The following is an 18141-nucleotide window of genomic DNA, read 5'->3' as shown; positions in this document are numbered from 1 at the left end:
CAGAATTTTACTTTAAGTTGTTGCAAGTTTCCCATAGCCTACATCCCTGAACATATTCATGCTCTAACACCCTCCCTCATGTCATCCAATGGACCTTACTTGGAAAGTAAGTCAGCGTTGTCGGGTGAATGGTGCAGAGGAAGCTGAGCATACACCCTCCCCTTGACTTCAATAACCCCCATCCCTTGCCTTTTCCTGCTGTGCTGGCCCAAGTGAACTCAGTCTTTCCACATTTAAATCATTCCCTGCCCCCACATTTATTACTGGCAGATGCTCCCACGTGTTTGCATGTGTGAATTGTTAGAGCTTAGCCTTCGATGTAGAGGTACATGTTTGGTCTGTGGGCTTTATGTTGGATATTCCTTTTTATTAGATGATACTTTACGGAATTATGATGAGTGTTACCCACATGCCGGGTACTGTGCAGAGCACTGTGAGGTCTACAAAAATACAAGTCTTTTACTTTTTTTTTTTCTTTTTTAGATTCTTAACTTTAATTTCCCCACAGATATGCTTTTCTTTTTTGATTGGATGGTTAATAGCATCCATTTGTGAATGTTAATCTCCTGTTATTTAGTTGCTAAACTCTGTATTGCTAGGTTCTAAGTGCAAATGAACTTTCACACTTACTTCAAGTGTAACTACAAAGAATCAGGAAAATACATTATTATTATGTTCTTTTTATTTTTCCTTTTGAATGCTCAAGAAATAAAATGTGGTTCAGATGACTAGCAGTGTCTGTGGGAGTTTATACTGTAGCCCAATCTCCCTTCAGCCTCTAGAGCCCATTGTTTTGTTAGAATGTACTGCATGTTCACAGATAATGGAAATAAATGTGTTATTTACTTGTGCAATTTCCTTCTTCTGTCATGGATATTTTTACTTTAAAATGGCATGGAGAAAGGAACAAGTCAAAAATTATGTGGCCGTCTGGAAATAAATGTCCATTCTATAACGTTTTTTTAATTAACATAAGTAAACTTCACATTAATTGGGTGTACAGTTCCAGGAATTTTGGCTTATGCACAGATTCATGAAAACTCTTCCATAATCAGGACACAAAACAGTTCTATCCTTCCAGAGAAACTCTTCTTTGTAGTTACATCCTCCCCCATCACTACTGACCCTTGGTGACCACTGATCGTCTCTCGCTATAGTTTGACTTTCTAAGAATGTCATAAAAAAGGAATCATAAACTTTTGAGACCATCTGCTTTCACTTAGCATACTGCCTTTGAGATTCATTCACTATTTATGTGTATCAGTAGTTCTTTTTTATTGCTTGGTGTAGTATTACATAGTATGGATGTACTACAGTGTGTGTATCCATTCACCCATTGAATGCCATTTGGGTTGCTTCCAGTTATGAGTCATTATGAGTAGAGCATTCATGTACAGGTTTTTGTGTAAACACTTAAGTTTTCATTTCTCTTGTGTCTAGGAAAGTGATTGCTGGGTCATATGGTAAGTGTGTGTTTAACTTCATGAGAAACTTCCAAACCATTTTCCAGAATGACTCTACCATTTTGCATTCTACCAACAATGCATGAGTTTTGTTTGTTCTGCATCCTTGGCAACACTTGGTATTGTCCATATCTATTTTAGCCATTCTAATAGGTGTGTAGTGATCTCATTTTTTTTTTAATCTACATTTCCCTAGTGGTGCTAGGTGTTGAAGACCTTCTGGTGTACTTATTTGCCTTTTGTTGATCCTCTTTAGTGAACTGTCTGTTTTAAGCCCTTTGTTGATTTTTTAAAGAGGCTTATTTTCTTATTGTTGAATATTCAGAGTTATTTATATATTCTGGATATAAATTCTTTGTCTAATGTGAGTTGCAGATATTTTCTCCCTGACTGTAGTTTGTCCTTTCATTCTCTTAAGGGTGTATGTTATAGGTCAAAAGTTTCTTATTTCAATAAGGTACAATTTGTCAATTTTTTCTTTTATGGATTGTTCCCTGGTGTCTTATCTAAGAAGTTGTTGCCTAACCCCAGATCATGAAGATATACTCCTGTGTATGTTTTGTGTGTTTTGTAAGCCTTACAGCTTTCCTTTGTAATTAGAGCTATTATTTACCCTGAGTTAAGTTTTGTTAAAGGTATAGAGTTTTTGTTTGTTTGTTTTTTAGCATACATATGTCTAATTATTCAAACATCATTTGTTGAAAAGACTATCCTGTCTATTGAACTTTAACCTATGTCAAAAATAAGTTCTTTATATTTGTGTGACTTTCTAGGCTCTCTATTATGTTATGTTAATCTATGTGTCTATCCATTTGTCAATACCACACTGTTTTGATTAGCTTTATAGTAAGATTGAAATCGAGTAGTGTGGTTCTCTAGCTTTCTCTTCTTTTTCAAATTGTTTCTCTTCTCAGTCCTTTGCCTTAGTATGTATTTTACAATCAGCTTGTCTATAGCTGCAAAAATTCTGCTGGAGGTTTTTTTTTTTTAAATTTTATTTATTTTCTTATATAGCAGGTTCTTATTAGTTATACATTTTATACATATTAGTGTATATATTGTCAGTCTTCTGGAGTTTTGATTGGAATTGTGTTAAATGTATGGATCAATTTGGGAAGAATGGACCTTTTTACTGTGTTGAGTCTTCTAATCCATGAACATTGTATGACTCTCCATTTAGTTAGGTCTTCTCTGATTTCTTTTATCAGTGTCATGTAGGTTTCAGAATATAGATTCTGTATACATTTTGATGAAGTTATATCCACGTAGTTCATTTTTGTGGTATTTTAAATTTTTTCTTGGCTATTATTTAGAAATATTTTTGATTTTTATGAGAGGAAATTTTTTTTAACATCTTTATTGGAGTATAATTGCTTTACAATGGTGTGTTAGTTTCTGGTTTATAACAAACTGAATCAGTTATACATATACATATATACCCATATTTCTTCCCTCTCTGTCTCCCTCCCTCCCACCCTCCCTATCCCACCCCTCTAGGTGGTCACAAAGCACCGAGCTGATCTCCCTGTGCTATGCAGCTGCTTCCCACTAGGTATCTGTTTTACATTTGGTAGTGTATATATGTCCATGCCACTCTCTTACTTTGTCACAGCTTGCCCTTCCCCCTCCCCATATCCTCAAGTCCATTCTCCAGTAGGTCTGTGTCTTTACTTTATTCCCGTCTTGCCTGTAGGTTCTTCATGACCATTTTTTTTTTGATTCCATATATATGTGTTAGCATACGGTATTTGTTTTACTCTATGAAAGGAAATTTTAAAAGATATTTTACTTCCTATTTCTGTGCATTAAGATACCACTTTCCTGCTCCTTGACTCTGAACTGTTGGGCTTCTCTTTGCATCTATTGTCTGCTTCTGAGTTTTGGGCTGCCTTGAGTCCTGGCTGGGGCATACTGAAGGGAAAAAAATGGTTAATTCATCACCAGTTCAGTGGTACTTTGAATTCTGGTTTTCTTCAGTCCACTTGCTCCATTTTACTCTGGGTCCTCAAATTGTTGCTTCATTCATTCCATCCAAGCTTTATATCTGTATTCTATTCGAGAGACAGGGTAGTGTGTGCTTACCTCATCTTTCCTACACCTAGAACCAAGAACAATCTCTTTTGCAGTGACTGTAACTAAGTCTTCCTAATCACATATCAAATTTTGTTTGTTGGGCTTCCCTCGTGGCGCAGTAGTTAAGAATCCACCTGCCAATGCAGGGGACATGGGTTCGAGCCCTGGCCGGGAAGATCCCACATGCCGCGGAGCAACTAAGCCCAAGCGCCACAACTACTGAAGCCTGCAGTCCTAGAGCCCGTGCTCTGCAATAAGAGAAGCCGTTGCAATGAGAAGCCCGCTCACCACAACTAGAGAAAGCCCGCACGCAGCAACAAAGACCCAATGCAGCCAAAAATAAATAAATAAAATAAAATTTTAAAAAAGGATAGAAATTTATTTTAAAAACTTTTGTTTGTTATTATCAGGCAATCCACATATGTGTTGAGATCCTGTAACATTTCTCCCTTGTCTACTCCCTGTCAGGAAAATTACAGTACAACTCCTTTCTCAACTCTGAATACCCAACTCTTATTTATAGTCTTAAAGTATTTATTAAAGGAAAATAATTTTTGGCTTGAGTAATTGGAGTTGAATATGTGGGGTCAGAGTAACATATTTATGACAATTTTCCTTAAAGAAGAGAAGTCATGAAAAATTATGTTTGAGCTATTTAAGACTGATTCTGCTGGCAGCCTTGGCAAATGTTAGAGAGGATTGGAGAATTGATATTTAAAAAACAAATCTGTGTGTATGAAACAAATTGTGGGAAATCTGTTACCCATTTAAACATTTTATACAAATGATGATGAGATGTAGAGGCGGGTATTTTAAAGAGGGAATAGACTTCCTTAATTTGCATAGGAGTCTCAGATTTTGTTCTTTTATTCACTGCTGATTTATCCACTCAGAAATTCTGCAGTGAGAGCATTGACAATTTTTGTGTTGAAATTAGGGCAAATACATTTTCTTTTAAATTTGTTGGCCACTTCCGTGTTTAAAGTTTGCTTTAGGTATACTAAGCACAAGCCAATATAACCATAGATTTCTGACCTTATCTTCAGTAATAACTGATCCTTTCATTGTAAATTTTAATAATTCTGTAGCAAGCATAATCATATAGGAGTAAAATTATATAGTTTCAGTTTCAATCTGGTTTCCCCAGAAATTGAAACTATTTAGTAACATTTGTATCTGTTAGAAGAGTTCTTGCTTGGCGAAAAAGGAAACAAAAGAGAGGTCACTTCTTTCCTAGAGGAAGAAAGTACTCACTGGCTTTTTCAAAAGTGGGCAAAGTGTCCTCCATATTCCCTCCCATTTTTCTTGGAAGAAAAATGTACCTTAGTTCAAAAAAATATAATCAGAGTGTCTTGAAAACACAAACTGACAAAATATTTCAGTTATACTTCATTTTGATGAAGGATAGACGTCCGCAGGGAGGAAGGGGAAGATGGTCATGATGAAATGAAAGAGCATAAACTCCGGGATCAAAGATTCCACTGAGGATTTATTTGGACATTTTTGTCTCTCAGGTGAGCTCGTGAAGGTTTTAGACTGATAAGAAGTTGCTGCAGGAAGAGGCAGCAAGATCATGGGGGATGATGTTCTGTGCCCCTGGCTGGGGCAGGGTCTACCAGATGTCTCTCCCTGTGGAACCCCAACCACCCCCCAGCCCAGGCCGGGAATTCCAGGAAGTCCTTTCCTCTTCAGTGTTCCAGTGCCCTCCATACGAAAGCTTAACATCACGCCCACTTTAAAGGAGGGATGCATAAAGGAATTCCGTTGTTTAGCTCGAGGCCTGCATTGAAGCATTTGGAACTGAGAGGCAGTAAACTGATAACTCACACAGCATCTGTTGTGAGGGGTTATGCCAGCATATCAAATCTAGAAATTATGCAAAATGTGAACTTGGTACTCATTTGGCCTTGCATGCAATTTCCTATCTTCTGAAGGAATGAATTATAAAACTTATGACAACTGAAATCATACCAATGGGATATGAAAGACTTGGCTGAACTTTGATCATAACATCCCTTAAATCTTCTGGAAGCTGTTTAGTTTGCATCAGCTGGTCTCAAGTTAATCGTGGTTGTCTTGTTTGTAGAGAGTGTTTCGGGTTGTAGTTTAAGGGGAGAAGTTTGCAGGTCCATCCTTCCCTCTGTGATACTCCTTATCACCACCTCTCCCAGCTTGCCTGGCAGATTTCAGCCAGCAGGGACCCAGCATTGCCTAGTTTGGTAATGCTTGCACATGAAAGAACTTTCAGTTACATTGATATTTTACTTGTGACTGATGACATCAGCAAAATTCCTAGAAGTAATGCCTCATTTTCCTTCTAGTCTTGTGAATAGCATTGACTTTTAGAACCTTTATGGGCAATTCTAGATGTGAAAGGATTTCAATTAATTTTTTTTCCGTCAGACAGTTTTATTAACTAAACACCTTTTCTTCTTTTTGGAAGGCCAGCAACTCCATCTGTCATCACACACCTTAAAATTTTATGAGATTGGTTACCTGGGCAGAAATCCAACCTCTTTTTAAGGTTTTTATTAATTATAATAAGTTTATGTTAATATTACTTTATTAGAAATATCCATTCTAGAAAGCTAGAAGATATTAATAAGCAAAAGTAAGGTAAAGTGACATTCTCTTATCCAGAGAGTATCTTTATTTACCCTTCAAGGTGTAGAATTCAAGATCTGTTTATGCCCACACACATTTGTTTTTACCCAAATGAAATGCTGTTCATGCTGGTTTATCAACTGCTTTTCCTTTTTTTTTTTCTGTTAATGCTCTTCACCTTTCCACATCAATACATTTTCATTTTATGTAATACCCAGTCCATTCTCACATTGGCTCAGTTGCCTTTAACACATTTTATAGATACTTTGTCCTAATTAGGATCTACTCTGGGGCTTTGCTGTGCATCTGGTTATGTCCTGTAAACTTCTCAAGTCATGACACTGACTTTTGAAAGGACCAGGCCATTTGTCCTACAAAATATTGCTCTTTCTGGATTTTTCTGTTGTGTCCTTGTGGTGGTGTTAGCTTGTTCTTAAATCCCTCTATATGGAACAGTTAGATTTAGGCAACATGGACTGAAGTTAAATGGTGTTTGACTAGAATATACTGTAGATGGCATCATATATTTCATAACATGTCACATCAGGAGGCACAAGCTCAGGCTCAGTTTTCTTAGCATGCAAACCTAGAGAGAGTTAATTTAACTGGCAGGTGGTAATTGGGCAATTTATCCACTCGAGGTACAAGAAGGGTTTGGAAGGTATTTGCATGGTAAGTTTAATAAAATACAGTGAATCAATGGAAATGATGAGTAGTAAAATACCATGAAGAAATTTAAGTGGCATTCAATTCACTTTAATTTGCTAAACCCTGAGGGAATTGCATATTTTTATCAGAAGTAAAAAATATCCTTTTTCTATTATAATTTCTACTCTCTGTCTCCGTCTGCCTCTTTTTCTCTTTCTCTCTGTGTATGTGTATAATATGCATAATATTCCTCTTCTGTTGAAGACTTTGCGGTGTGTATCCTTTTAGCCTTGTGAGTGCTTCAAAGTACTGTGTCACTTTAAAAAAAAAAGTTCTCCTTTTAGCATGCTGTTATAAAGGAGTAACTTTAAAAGAAGCATCTAGGGTAGTTTCCCTTTCAAAATAAACATATTTGATTACTTGATATGTGGAAGCAACTTTTCCCTAGAGATGAAGATGAGAAGAGTCCTAGAAGGAAGTGGGCTTAGTGAAGACTGGTAACTGTGATAAGTATTTCTCACAATTCACTTTTGTTTGTATTGGCTCTTGCTGTTGGCATTGACTTAGGAGGCTTAAAAATTCATATTCTTGGCTTTTCTGAACAATACCAGGTCTTAAATGCTAGTACTCATTGGGTAGGGAAAGGATTTGAGAGTTTAACAATGCTTTTTGCTTTTAGGTATAAATGGTATTGACTTAAGAAGAAAACACTAGAGCAACCCAAGGCAGGGAGGGTGGAGAAAGGGGTGGGGTGCAAGGGGATGTCTTTGAACCATCACATTTTGTGTAGGGAGATGAAGTTCCCTTGTGATTCCTGGGGAGTTTAAGTACCTGTGCCGTGTATGTACTGAGCCCCACTTAGTCCTATTCTTTCTCCTCCCTTCGTCTCTGACTGCATTGTTCAGGGGTGTGCCCCTGACTGAACAATGGAATTTGCCAAATGGTATGAAATTTGCTGGGTCATCACTATGCCTGAAGTAAAGGGTCACTGAAATGTCAGAATTCCAAGTATGGCATCGTATGATTTTTAAGGACGTCTGCATTTCCCTCACCTGATTTTTGTCTCCCTACCCACCTCACCCCATGCCCTCCCCCAAATCACCTGAAATGAACTTGTATCTGTATACTTCTGAAAATTCTTACCAGGACTGCCCCCAGGTGTAAGATGCCTCTCAAACTCAAAAGACATTCCTTCTACCCTTCATACGTAGCATTTAGATGAGTGCAATTTTCTTTTATCTTACATCTATGGAATGATTTAGGTACTGCTATTGCCAGGATACAGATGAGAAGGCTGTGGTTCAACTTCAGTTTTGAGGTTTGGATTTTTCCTTTTAAGCAATTGGCACATTAAAAAGGCAGACAATTCTTTTGCTTAACAAAGAGTTCTGCTGTGGCTTCCTTCAAATTCATTCTTCCTCTTCTAAGTATATGTGACCTGGTGATTATAAATAGAAAACCATATGATTTGGGGGGCCTAACTATGATCGAGTAATTAAATAACTTATGTAGAAGTTGTTTAACTATCGTGTAAAACTTTTCATAATATGAATTTTAAAACACACATGCACAAATCTTTAATCTGTAATTGTAAACTGCCTTTATAATGAATGACCCTAATGATTTTCGTACTTTATGCTTCATAAAGGAAAATGCTTATGGTCTTATTGATTTTTTCTGATGAGTAAAATGGTACTAACCTCAGCCTGCTATAAATAGACACTGTGCTTGGTTTTGAATTGCTGAACGGTTTCTTGTACAAATGTCTTTCTTATTCTATGAAATACTAGGATTCTTTTTTCCTTTTTATTTCTCGTCACATGCACACCCATTAATATTGGAAGGGAATTTCACGTGGAACTTAACATGGAAGCTATAAAAACAAAAATCTGTCAAAGTACAGCATGTTTCCTGGTCACTAGTGGTTTGAGTCCTAAGGATCCGATGCAAAAACTAAGATTAATTAGGGCAAAACATTATCATAAAAGTCTCTCATTTGTTTTCCTCTAGAATTTTCAGGCAAAATAAAATGTATGTCAAAATTACATGCGAAAATACTTGAAATTAAGTCTTGTTAGCTAAAATATGTCACATTTGTAAAAGATTCAGTTTTGATAGTGCTGGAAATCTAAGATGGTATAAATCCCTTCTTTCTTGGTTTTATATTTTAAAGAAAAGGTCAAAACCTTTCTTTAAAAGGGTTTATAAACCACTATCATGTAGCAGGGTTTTGTTCCAGCTGAAAAAAATTTTCCGTTTATTTCTACAATATAAACAGTGTGCAAATCACCCTAGAAAGGGATATACTGGGTATTTCAGAGACCTGAATCATAATCTACTTGGGGGTAGGTCTGGCTCATAAGGGTAAATTTAAGAGTTTCTGCCCTTTGCTGGTGGGGTGGGGAGGCGCGTCTAGGATCGTATTATCTCTGGACTGCTTTTGGAATTAAGGGGCAGAAGATAAAGTTGGTGAATTCTTTTTACCTTAGGCTGAGTAGTGATCCCTGATTGGAAATTCAGTGGAGTTTCGTGGTAAGAATGTTTATGGGTGGGAACTACAGGGTGTGTCTTCCCATGGAATGTCCACTCCAAGGAGAGGTCTGGAGTATTGTAGGCCATGGAAGGGATTAACCCTGGGGTGGGGCAGCAGTAGGTCACTGATTTTCAGGCAGGAGTTTTTGAAGGGTAGGATCTTCACAGAGAAAGAGTATGTGCTTAAAAGTATTCTCTCCATACACAGAGCATTAGTAATTAAAAAAAATGGATGTTTCAAAACTTTAAGTATTCCTAGAAGTCTCATTGAGCCAAAAGAACTTTTAAGTCACTTAAAAAGGAAATTTTTTTCCCCCTCATGGCATCTAGTGCTTGTTAAGGTACTTTACATATGCAATTTTAATACAGAGTGTTTAGCAGTGTTTCTGTGTGGTTGGTACTGTGCTATTTGAACGTTGAGGAAGCTGAGGCCCAAGGTCACATAGTGAGTTAAGGAGCCTGAATTCGGCCCTAGATATTAACTTGTGTTATATGTTTCTTAGTCGTGATGCTTTGTAAAAAGCTGACCATTTTCAGTTATGAGATAATCAAGACCCTAGCTCTTCTTTCAGGAGCAAATGGAATTTGGTTTGGGAAGTGGATCTACTCCTTACTTAAGATAGCCTCTCTTATGCGTTTATCAAAGGAGGATTTGGATTAAAAAAATAAAATAATTGAGCGCTTATATTTTTTCTTTTCCCACTGTGCAACCCGCTTCAGTGCCTGCAGCCTACAGGCAGAAGCCAGGCAATGGTTCCGGGCCAGTTTGCTCCAGCATGGGACACTATGTGAGGCCCAGAGGGGATGGGCCTGCCATAAATCCAAACCCATGCATAGCACTTATCTTTTTAAATATCTTAATACAAATGTGTAGTGTCAGTTTTCAGTTTCAGAACATAAAAGAAAACCTAGCTGTTTTAAATAGAAAAGAAGGTAATGATACTGATAAAAGTGTTGGCAGTTAGGAGCAACAGGACCTAGGCTCGGCCTTTAGGTGTGTTACGGCCTTTTATCTGGCCTGGCAGGGGCACTGCTGCTTCTGCTACAGTCAGGAAGGTGGAGAAGCTGCCCTTAGAGTATCACTGTGATGCAGAAAGAAAAAAAAAAAAAGTGTCCCATCCGTGCTTTGCTTTTTTATACCCATGAGATTAGTTACTGGACAAAGGAGTGCTGTAGCAGCAAAACCCAATGTCTCACAGCCTTGCTTAGCTCACTTTCTTCTTCCTAATCTCATGCCTGCATATCTAATTTGTAGACCCCTGGTTGCAGGGGAGCCTGGAAAAAGAAACGTGAAGGGTTTTGGCCTCTGTCATACAGGAAGGTACACAGGAAGGACATTGGTATGGAGATTGAGCTCCAGTCCACTATATCCATCCTACCATGAATGCCATTAAAAAAGAATCATGGTGATGGAGGATACCTGGCTTTGTTTTCCATGACCACATTTCCTGACCTTCCTCACCTCGGACCCTCATTAAAATATCACCTTGGGCCTTTCTGGTCCTGTGTCCTGTGGAAGATTTTCCAATCTTTCCTTTCCAGTGTTTTGAGGGGGTACATATATAGTTGACAAGATTTGTTTTTTTCTAACAATAATTTAATTTCTGAGAAACTGCCGTCATGATATGTTAGCAGCTTCTAGATATAATCTGTTTGCTGTTAGGATGAGTGTTCATCTTTTTTCCTTCCAGCTTTATTGAGATACAATTGACATATAGCACTGTATAAGTTTAAGGTGTACAGCATAATGATTTGACTTACATATATCACGAAATGATGACCACCATAAGTTTAGTGAGCATCTATTATCTCATTTAAAAAACCATTCTTTTTCTTGTGGTGAGAACTCTAGGGATTTGATCTCTTAACTTTCATATATAACATAGAGCAGTCTTAATTATACTGATCATACTGTACATCACATCCCTAGTACTTTTTAATCATATAGATGGAAGTTTGTACCTTTTGACCACCTTCTTTCTGCCCCTCCCCACCTCCGCCTCTGGTAACCACAAAGATTTTTTTTTTAACCATGCCATTAGGGAATTTTTTGGTGAATAAATACTTTAAAAATAAATATTTGATTAATATGTACAGTTATACTTTTTTTGAAAACATTTTTAGGAGGTTGGATATTATAGCAAATGGAGCAAGGGATGCTAGAGCTAAACTCTAGTTCTTAATCCCAAAGTACCAGAAAAAAGTAGTTAGTGATATAACTCTGGGAGAGTATTCAGCAGAGTACTTTTTCAAAGGTAAGATGCAGAGAATAAAGTGTGTGTGTACAATATAAACTTATGTATTTATATATACCTTATTTCTGGATGGAAAGTAATTTAGATGTGGATTTTCCTGGAGATTTCTGATGGGAGTTATCTTTTGGAGAGCACATTATAAGGCAGTAGTTCAAGTTATGCAGAAGTGTGGAAAGGAAGGAAGTTATTTCTAAGCTAAAATTGTGTCTTTTGGCATTGTTTTTAGTTCAGGTGCCTAAAACTGTGAAAAGCTGAATTGGCTTCTAGAGAGAAGTAGAGTGTCCTCCAAAACTTTCCCTCAATGACCGATGCTGTGTTATGTAAACCATGTTTCCTTTTCTGGAGTTCCTTGTGTAGTCGTTCCATTTTTTTCTTTACTTATCTTCTTAAAAGTTTTTATGGGGCTTCCCTGGTGGCGCAGTGGTTGAGAGTCTGCCTGCCGATGCAGGGGACACAGGTTCGTGCCCCGGTCCGGGAAGATCCCACATGACGTGGAGCGGCTGGGCCCGTGAGCCATGGCCGCTGAGCCTGTGCGTCCGGAGCCTGTGCCCCGCAACGGGAGAGGCCACAACAGTGAGAGGCCTGCGTACCTCAAAAAAAAAAAAAGTTTTTATGCTTAGTGAGCAAATACAAGATGCCAGTTTCTAAGCTAAGAGAAAAAATTGAGGAAGGGGTCTTTGGTTCATGTCTAATTATAGAGAATTTATATTCATATTTTATCTTGATATTTGTATTTTTATTGCCTTCATCTGTTTCCTCTCAATGCATTTGAGTATAAGAAAAAAAAAAACCAAAAAAACAACTGGTAAGCTAAAAAAACCAGCTGGCTGTTTTGGAAGTGTTCATGGTTATGTAATTGGCCCAATATGTATAAAACGTCCATCAACTTAAGGGCAGGAAAGTAAGTAGTAATCTTAGCTGAGCATTATCCAGTTACACTCAATTATTACTTATTTTGGAAAATGTCCTGTAAAAGGGGTAATTGCAGAGAGAATATCTGCAATTACAATCTAGATTTTGATGTGAGAAGTAGGCTTGCTGATTATAGGTTTTCAGGTAGATATTTAAGTAGTAATTAAATTAATCTTCTTACCTATTCTGAAATCTGAATAGAAATAAAACAATGCTAAAAATATAGAGACTTTTGAGAATTAAGGGATTGGAAGATAGTCATTCTCCTAAGCACAGAAGTAATACCAATACTAGCTTTTCCCTGTGCCCTGTTTTTGCTTTATATGCTATACTCTTGCCAGAGGGGATATAAAAAATCAAGAATCTTACTGCCTTAGAGATTGATACCAATTCTCACTACTTTGGAGATCGATACTGTCTGGCCAAACACTCTTGGCCATGTAAACCATGTTTTCTTTTCTGGAGTTCCTTGTCTAGTCTTTCCATCTTTTTTCTTTACTTATCTTCTTAAAAGTTTTTATGCTTAGTAAAATAATAAGATACCAGTTTATAAGTTAACGGAAAAATAGCTGCCCTTCCCCTGCCAGTTTTTTCTCAGTCCCTCTAAACTGTCATCATGATGTATATTAAGTTGGAGTATTTGACTCATCCAGTACCTTATCTTAATGTTTTGTGTGTTTTGTTTTTTTTTAATTTTAAAAACAAAAACAAAAAACCCCTCTCTTGGGGTCCTGCCAACTACCTCCCTTGTTGCTACTGGAATTAACATACTTCTGAAAACGATAAAGTCAAATTTCACTCACTCTACAGATTCTTTTTTTTTTCTATTTTTATTCATTTGTTTATTTATTTTTGGCTGCATTGGGTCTTCACTGCTGCCCGCGGGCTTTCTCTAGTTGTGGTGAGCGGGGGGGCTACCCTTCGTTGTGGTGTGTGGGCCTCTCACTGCAGTGGCTTCTCTGTTGCTGTGGAGCACGGGCTCTAGGTGTGCGGGCTTCAGTAGTTGTGTCTCGCACAGGCTTAGTTCCTCCGCGGCATGTGGGATCTTCCCGGACCAGGGCTCGAACCTGTGTCCCCTGCATTGGCAGGCAGATTCTTAACCACTACGCCACCAGGGAAGTCCTCTACAGAGTCTTATCCTCCTCTCTTTCCTACTAAACCCATTTTACTACTCTTTACATCTCTTCTTATATATTTTTAGTTATCTGACTTCTTATGCATTTATTTCTTTGTTCTGTCTAACCTCCCAGGTCAGTCATTTAAACTCCCTTCAATAGCCAGCTCAGTTTCAAGTTTTCTTTTCTCCCTAGACAAACTTTGGTTCAACATGCCACCAACCATAAACCTGAATCAGCTGAAATTATAATATCCCCTTTTCAGTCCTCCAGCTAGTGGGTGCTACTGGAGGGAGAAAGTGGGCCTGGATAACCCGGTGGCAGATTCTTTGCATATATCTCATGTAATTTTCTGAACCTCCATGGAAGTTACTGTTATCATCTTTTTCTACGTTAAAAAAAAAAAAAAGAAAAAAAAAGAAGAAGAAGAAGATGCAAAGTTGATTTGAATCCAGGCCTTCTGATGCATGATAGTTCAATAGATGGAGTAGTTCCAAATGTCACATCTGCACAACAGTCTTTCTTGGGGAAGAAAGTCTGTCTTCCCCTGATTGTCAGAAAAGACTCCTGGGCTTCACTCTGGGTCAGCTTTAAGCTGTGGTCTTCATAGCAATTCCTATGACCAGAGTAATGCCAGCCTCCAATTGGTTTGGGCTTGAATTATTGCCAATCACAGTAGTAAGGTTGTGAGATTTTTGCCGCTTATTTTAGGCCATTATGGCCCACTTATGTGGCTAACTTATGGAAATCAATCCCACCTAGTCACCAGAACTGCTAAACTGTAGAAGAAGTATGAAATGGATATTGAGGAAGCAGCTGACAAGAGTCTATTATGGTGGCTGATATTTTTATTCACTGTAACGAAAGGGCTTCTTACACTTTCAAGTTCTAATAGTTTATTTCAGATTTTGTTACAGAAATTAAGACTATATCATAAGAGAGGACCATCTGAAATCAATAATAGAACAATTTTGTGGGGTTTACTTTCTTCAGAAGCCTCATATGAGTCTAGGGAAAGTATTTTTTTAAAAATTTTTTTATTTTTATTTTTGGCTGCGTTGGGTCATTGTTGCTGCACACGGGCTTTTCTCTAGTTGTGGCGAGCAGGAGCTACTCTTCGTTGCGGTGAGTGGGCTTCTCATTGGGTGGCTTCTCTTGTTGCAGAGCACAGACTCTAGGCACACAGGCTTCAGTAGTTGTGGCACTCGGGCTCAGTAGTTGTGGCACAGCGGCTTAGTTGCTCCGCGGCATGTAGGATCTTCCCGGACCATGGCTCAAACCTGTGCCCCCTGCATTGGTAGGTGGATTCTTAACCACTGCGCCACCAGGGAAGCCCATGTGTTCAAATACTCTTGATTTATTTCTCCATGTAGCAGGGACAACTTTGTTAACTAGAATTATTTTTATACTTAGGAAAACTGTAAATTGAACTTAAGACATAATATTCATCTGAAAAGTTAGATGTATTATCTTTTAAATGTCACTGCTTCATTTCAGTCCCTTTATTACCATTAGCTTCCTATTTTATACATGGCTGGTGTAAAAAGTCCACCTTTTGGGGAGAGGGGGTTAGGATTTCCTCTAGCTATGTTTTAATTGAGGAAGACCTCAGCTGTTGCCCATATATCAGCTTCCTATTTTCTTCCTGGAGAATAAGCCTCAGATGTTATTTTTCCTTTCTTGGGCTCAAACACCACTGAAAACACCCCAGCGAGTAGATAGCATAGTTAAACGTTGACTGGAAATTCTGTACAAGGTTTATTTTTGCTACCATAGCAACTACTAGCAATTGCATTGTCTCTCACTTTTGGATCTCCTAGCACACATGAAAACGTTTGGTGTAACTTCCCCTGCTGGAGGTTGTGGCTCTCTCCCTGTTTCATCATAAAGAGCTTTGCCTATTGTTTTTTTCCTTTAAGAAAACAAATCAAACAAAAACACAAACAAGAAACCCAACTCTCTAAATCTTTGACTACTTCAATTCATTCATGAGGGTCTCTAGAAGTTTTATCATGAATGTCCAAATACCCTTATTTTTATATCCATTTACTTTTTATATTCATCATTTAAAACATCATTTATTGACCCTTCTGGTACCAATGAAATTGAAAAAAATGACAAATTTCCTGCCCTAAAGGAATCCACAGCATAGGAAGGGAAACAGATAAATGCTTAATAAGTATCATATAGAGCTTTTGCACTCTGATTACTTGTGAATGGCCTCTGCTAAGTGCTTAGTGAAAACAGGGCAAGGGGGCTAGAATGTTCCACTGGGAGGAAGGGGGACGGATTAGGGATGTCTTCTCAGAGGGATTAATATTAGAACTGGCTTGTTAGGGACTTCCCTGGTGGTCCAGTGGTTAAGACCCCACACTTCTACTGCATGGGGTATGGGTTCCATCCCTGGTCAGGGAACTAAGATCCTGCATGCTGCACGATGTGGCAAAAAAAAGAACTGGCAAAAAAAAAAAAAAAGGACTGAACTTTTAGAGAGAAGTAGTGCTTTGGACAATGGATGTGCACACATCACCAAAGGAATTCATGGAAGCAGCCATGCAAAATAATTATATATGTGAACATCTTCTATATGCTTTAGCAGTGTGTAAGGAACTTGGGAGGACTAAAGAGATATCTATGTATTATTTTGAAAGAATGGAACTTAAAATTTAGTTAGAGATACAAAATGCAGACCTGAAAATAGAACAATAAGACAATCTAGGATTATAAGTATTGCCAAGTGTTTATGGTGTGGCTTCTGCATCTGTGCCTGTGGGGATAGCACTCCCTTCTTCAAGAGGCTTAAAGTGTATTTGAGAATATAAAACACACATAAATGAAAACTTAGCATTTTAGTCAGTCCATAAAATTAATATGAATGAAATTAGAGATAAGTGCTGTGAACACTATGAAATGAGAGAAACCATCATGAGTTGAGGAGAGAAAAGCATCCTGAGAAGGTTACAGTGGTCCACTTGGACCTGCTGCTTCTCTTTGTGGCCTGGTTTGGTGTGTAGAAAGGGTGTAACAAGATCCACTCCCATCAGTAGTGTTTGATGGTTTGAACTTCATTCTTATCTCTTGCTGCAAGATTATAGAATGTCTGATGCCATTATCTCTTAATCTTTGATGTGTTTGGAATGTCTGGGATGGAGGAAGAGCTTTTAGTGTTTGGTTCTGGCCAGCCCCACCAGGGCACGTGTTTCTGACACTGATTAACTGGATGGCCTTTTTCAGGGCCACAGCCCACAACCTGAGAGGTATGCACTCTGCCTTTCTGAGAGAGCTGTGGAATGTTGGCATTTATTGTTGGATTACTGCTGTGGAAGTCCAAAAGTACATAGTCATACTCACATACTAATCTTACCTTTGTATAATATAAGAAAAAAATGTTGGAAAGTGACAATCTACTGAACTATTGATAACTTTTTAAAAATAAATTTATTTTATTTTTGGCTGCATTGGGTCTTCGTAACCGTGTGCAGGCTTTCTCTAGTTGCGGTGAGTGGGGCCTACTCTTCGTTGCGTTGTGCAGGCTTCTCATTGCGGGGGCTTCTCCTGTTGCGGAGCGTGGGTTCAGAGCGCAGGCGCAGTAGCTGTGGCGCACGGGCTTAGTTTCTCTGTGGCATGTGGGATCTTCCCGGACCAGGGATCAAACCCTTGTCCCCTGCATTGGCAGGCAGATTCTCAACCACTGCGCCACCAGAGAAGCCCAACTATCGATAACATTTTAAACCTAGCCATTTTATTTTAAATATAACTTTCTTTGGGAAGTTATTTTCTAGGAGATAAAACTTATACTTGCAATAGATTTTCTTACTATTTCAAACATTCTAATATGTTCAACTTTTGTTAAACATTATGATTAAGTGGTATATTAATAGACATGTTACCTTTATATCCTAATTGCTGTTTTGAAGTGTAAATGTTTCATCAGAAATCTACTTGTTATGTTAATAGCAGTCTTAAAATATCTGGCTGGTTTTTAAAAATTGTGATAGAATACACATAACATAAAATTTACCATTTTAACTTTTTTTTTTTTTTTTTCTGGTACGCGGGCCTCTCACTGCTGTGGCCTCTCCAGTTGCAGAGCACAGGCCCAGCGGCCATGGCTCACGGGCCCAGCCGCTCCGTGGCATGTGGGATCCTCCCGGACCAGGGCACGAACCCGTGTGCCCTGCATCCGCAGGCGGATTCTCAACCACTGCGCCACCAGGGAAGCCCTACCATTTTAACTATTTTAATGTGTATAATATAGTAGCATTTAATACATGTACAGTGTTGTGCAACCGCAACTATCCAGTTCCAGAACATTCATCATCATCCCCAAAAGGAAACCCATACCCATTAAGCAGTTACTCTACATCCTCCCTCCCCAGCTCCTGGCAACCACTAAATCTGTTTTCTGTTTGGTTTTTGATGTATATACTTCGATGTCATAGCTTGCAAAATAATGGAAGTACTCTGGTTTGAACTTTATTGCTCAGTTTATATAGTGGTATAATAAAACTTTTCAGTTTGTTTGACTCATTTTCTGAT

The 18141-nt window shown here is 38.2% G+C and overlaps 1 protein-coding gene and 1 non-coding gene across 15 annotated transcripts in view; one reads left to right on the top strand and one right to left on the bottom strand.

Annotated features, from left to right (window-relative positions):
* Positions 1–18141, top strand: part of COBLL1 (cordon-bleu WH2 repeat protein like 1) — a 159706-nt gene that overhangs the window by 40065 nt on the left and 101500 nt on the right. The window lies entirely within an intron of this gene.
* Positions 10021–10153, bottom strand: LOC131751710 (small nucleolar RNA SNORA42/SNORA80 family). Its single transcript, XR_009334275.1, has one exon. It is a non-coding gene; the product is annotated as a small nucleolar RNA SNORA42/SNORA80 family (small nucleolar RNA).

This window comes from Kogia breviceps, chromosome 2, assembly GCF_026419965.1.
Source record: "Kogia breviceps isolate mKogBre1 chromosome 2, mKogBre1 haplotype 1, whole genome shotgun sequence".
Classification (NCBI taxonomy): domain Eukaryota; kingdom Metazoa; phylum Chordata; class Mammalia; order Artiodactyla; family Physeteridae; genus Kogia; species Kogia breviceps.
This window is presented reverse-complemented; position numbering and strand designations above follow the sequence as displayed.